Raw genomic sequence first — 5,159 nt, forward strand, 5'->3', positions numbered from 1 at the left:
TTAAATCCTTGGTTAATTGATTAACGAGATACAAAATTGTAATTGATTCTGTTTTCCAAGTTTTCTGTTCCAACTGCTTTTCAAAAACTTATGTTAATCGATTAAAACTTACCTTAATTGATTAACTACATATTTCTATGTATGTTTTTAAATTGCAATACTCAAATACGTTATGCACTTAACTTATACATGTTCACCACTAAGTTTATGCCTAAGATGCACAGATAACATGTATATATATTATGCATGAACATATTATGAATGTCATATCTCAAAATAAAATGATTTAATTATTATATATATGAGACATGTATTGAGTTTACCTAAGCCTTAGACTCAACCTAAACTAATTACTAGTCTAAGTCTAATACCAATCTTGAGGCTTAAGCACGTTGATTTGTTGATGATCTTCAAGCTCTTATAAAACACAAATTGTCCTCATCAAAACACATAGTGAGCAAGTTTTCCAAAGTGCTCCTCTTGACATGCGTACTTTCAAGATTCACATCCCCTTCCTCACTCACCCACATCCATGTTGTCCTCTTTCTCCCTTCCTCACTCACCACGCCACCCCCTTCCTCACATCCTTCCGCATCCATCATCTTATAGTACATCCAACACTTCCACCATACATTGTTACTCCCTTTTACTTCGGTTCCCTCATGCATGCATTGATCTAGCAACCTTAAAGACATAAGAAGTTATTGAGGTAAAACTAGCAAAGGAAGCTTCTTTTCTCCATATTTTTTTCCTTCTATTTCGTAAATCTGAGTTGCATTTTCTTCCCTTTTCATTCTCTTTATTTTTTCCTTTCCATTTTCATTCTTTGTTTTCGCCTTTCTTTAGATTTTTTAATTATTTCAATACTTCCTTACAGTTAAGGACAATGCTGTAATTGCAGAATTGTTCTCCATTTAAGAACAAAATTGTATCATTCTAGGCAACATTTTTTTTTTACAAACTGTTCGTAAGAAATAGCACAAGTGATAGGGAACCATTATGATGCTCTTATACTTTGACATTTATTTTTCTCTTTTATATAAATTAATGCTCAACAATAAATGATAATGCAACCAATAGAATCACTGAAACGATCACAAAAGCGTAAAGGTTTCCTGCTTAGTGTAACATTTTGATTAAGGGCATAAACATAATAAGACACCTATTACACTAGGTCTCACGTTTTTAATAAACATGTTAGGTTTAGACTTGTCCAAAAAAAAATATAAAGAAGTCAGATTAAGAGTTCTTAAAAAAAATTAAGCGTAAGATTACCTATATAATTAATTTTATTATATATCAATATTTATTATTTTATATAATATATACAAGAATAAATAAAAACATATGTATATATTGCAGGCAATTTGAGATTAAATTATTAGATTTGTCAATTTTAAGACATCACCTATTAACTATTTAAAGATATATTGGTCTATTTAGATGTCTTAGTTATAGGAGAGTTTTAAATAAGCTAACGGATAAATAAGTCAAGCTAATCTATTAATCATGTCATACATGTTTAAGTAATAGTTTGGTCTGACCTATTCTGTTTTCACCATTTATTATGATATATTGTTGTAATGGAAGTACTTAGATAGAAATACAATCCCAAAATTCCTAAGATATGTTTTTATGGGAGGATCAAAGTGTTAATTTCTTCCTTCGATTTTTAAGGAATTTCCAGTTGGATCTCTTAATTTAATGAGACCTCTATTTTAGCATCTCAAATTGACTAATTTAAGTGATAAGCTTTCGAAAATAAGATACATCTTATTGGTATAGATAATACAAATCAATCTCTATATGTCATCATCAATTGTATAGTCATATACCTATAATGTGTGATCCCCCTAATTTCCATGTTTAATCGGTTCATCCATGTGACACTTCACCTAAAAGTCTGAGATGTCACACAATTGGCTATTTATGCTTCATATTAACTTAAAAATTGAAACATTAAATGATAATTAATTAATGGAAAGTGTGAAAAACCTAGAGTACCACGGAGAAGCATTTAAATCTACCAAGTGTAGCATACTCATTCCTTTCATTAGAATCGATTTGTGTTAATTGGGATCATAGTTACCAATTTAATGAATAAGAACAACATTATCAAAACAGCTAAAGAATTCATTCTGAAATTGAGCGATGCTGTTATAATTGTTGGATCCGATAGAGTCGTTAGAGAGAATGAGTAGAATGTTGGTATGGAATTTAAATGTCCACACAGGAATTTCATTACCCACTTCTAACATGTGTTAATGTCATGGACGAACGAGAATGATATCTTTCAAATTGAGGGATCAAATTGGAGTTTTATTAAATTGGGGGATTAGAGATAGAAAAGGTACAAATTCTAGGATGAAAGTGACAATTTACTCAAATCAACACTAAAATTACAACAAAATAAACACATGCATAGAATTTTCTCACAAATACAATTAAAAACTATAAACATGGCAAAGGTTGCCTTTAAATTTTAACTATTTCATCGAATTCAAGAGGATAATAAAAGGATATATAAAACCATGTTGATCACTTTTATAGGACATTGGATCAGTGTCGGGAGTTTTCTGGATCAGCTAGCTTCAATGCTAGAAGGATGGGCTTTGGTCATGAGCCTGCCAACCTTGATCAAGGCTTGACCAACAGGTTCAACAATAGGAGTCCTTATCTGGTGCTGAGCAGAATTACTTGCGATACAAGCAAGATGCACAACTTCTAAATCTTTAGCCTTTATTGTATTTTGTCACATGTTTCTTATGGCTTTTAGTTTGTTGTTCTAGTTGTTAGTTATTTCTGACTACCCTTTATAGTCTATAGATACAGGAGTTAGTTTCTATATCAGATCATGTAAATCATTCTTCTCATAATAAAATTCAGCACAAGTTTCTTTTTAGAATATGTTCCTTTCTTTTTAGATTATGTAAATCATTCTTCTCATAATAAAATTCAGCACAAGTTTCTCAATTCTTTCGTGCACTTTTTGTAATGGTATCAGAGCTCTGCTACATTCACCATGGCATTCAATCCTCCACCCAATCTAATCACCATTAAGCCTGCATTAAATCCACCATAAGAGTTAGTAAACCTCTATTACGTTCATCCATCAGAAAACCCAACAAATGCACTAGTTTCACCCCTATGGATGGTGAGAATTATCACCAATGGAGCGAAACAATGAGAATGAGTCTCATAACGAAAGAGAAGCTGGAATTCGTGGATGGAACTATCAAGATACCACCAAGATCATACCCACTCTACAAAGTATGGGAGAATGCCAATAATATAGTGATTTCTTGGATAACAAGATCAGTAACACCCTAAATAGCACAAAGCATCATCTGGACGGATAAGGCTTATAAGATATGAGATGAATTGAATGAGATATTTTCTCAAGGGAACTTGTACAGAATTGCAGAGCTTCAATGGTCTTTGGCAAATTTGAAACAAGGTGATCTCACTGTAAGCAACTATTTCACGGAATTAAAAATCTTATGGAATGAGCTTGATAACTTTAGGCTCATGCCAAAACGTAAATGTGAAATACCTTGTTGTGGCAGTGTCATACTTGATGTGAAGAAACACATAATTGAGGATAGAGTGATAATCTTCCTAAAGGGCCTAAATGATTCCTATATTGGCTTAAGATCACAGATAATGATCATTGATCCTCTTCCATCCAAGAGCAAGGTATTTGCACTCATCATTTAACAAGAAACACAGTTATATGGTCAAGATTTGAATCCCAAGGCCCTGATATCATCAAGCAATTAGAGAAGAGGAAGTTTCCCAGGAAGAGGACTAAACTCAAACATATCTTTTAGCTCAAACAATCCTGGCAGAGGCAATTCAAATGGAGTAGGAAGAGGAGCATGGAACAAAAACAACAATTATGGAAAATATTGTACACACTATAAGAAGAATGGTCACACAATGGAAACATGCTATAAGCTGCATGGATTCCATGCAAACTTTGGTAAGAATAATCAAGTGAACTCAGTAAGAAGTTCCAAGGCAGAAGATCAAAACCAGACCTTGAATCAGCAGACAGATGAGAATGACACAGTATATGGTCTAAGCAAACAACAATATCAAAGATTTGTAAGCATGCTACAACATTCAAATGGAGGAACACCAAGAGTAAAAGAATGTGAGCCAATCAACAACACTAGCAGTTTCTTGTCAGTTGCTTCAGGAATCCATGACAAAGGAACGAGTAATCCTAAATTAAAATCTCCTTTTGTAAGTTGGATTCTGGATAATGGTGCTACAGACCACATAAGTTCAGACCTATCAAAATTTTATGCTTATGCTCATATTAATCTCGTTAGAGTAAAATTGCCTAATGGAAGTAATGTGATAGCAAGGATCTCTGGAGCAGTATCCCTTCTCCCAAATCTTATAATACATGATGTGTTATACCTACCAAGTTTTTCATATAACTTGATCTCCATATCTAAGCTAGCATTGAAATATGGTTATGTACTATCTTTTAATGCTGATCACTGTGAAATTCAGGAGAAGAGATCCTTGAGGATGATTGGTTCAGCTAGGTCCATCAATGGATTATATGTTTTGAAGACTAATAGGACAACTCATCATGTTAATTTTTTAGCTCTTGTTTTTTATTCCAATCTATGGCATTTTAGATTAGGGCATCCATCAATGAATTGTATGAATAATATAAAGAATACTTTTCCTTTTGTTAAATTCCATAAGCATTACATATGTAAATATGCCACCAAGCTAAGTAAAGAAAGTTACCTTTTCCCTTAAGTAAATCTCATTTTTTACATAAGTTTGATCTAGTTCATGTAGATATATGGGGGCCTTACTCCACACCTTCTATCCAAAGATATAAGTATTTCTTGACCATTGTGGATGACCATACCAGATACACCTGGGTTTACCTCATGAGAACCAAAGCAGAAACATATAAGATTTTACAAGATTTCATTGCCATGATAGAACCTCAGTATGATGTTAGAATTAAGGTTGTTAGAAGTGGTAATGGCCCCGAATTTGTAACACCCCGAAAAATACTTCTCAAAAACATTGCGGAAAAATGGGTAAATTTTTTTTTGAATAAAGAGATTGTATAAAATTGTTTCCTTTTTAAAACCTTCCTTTTCCGGGACATCACTTTAAGTAAC

Source organism: Lupinus angustifolius, chromosome LG19, assembly GCF_001865875.1.
Source record: "Lupinus angustifolius cultivar Tanjil chromosome LG19, LupAngTanjil_v1.0, whole genome shotgun sequence".
Lineage (NCBI taxonomy): Eukaryota > Viridiplantae > Streptophyta > Magnoliopsida > Fabales > Fabaceae > Lupinus > Lupinus angustifolius.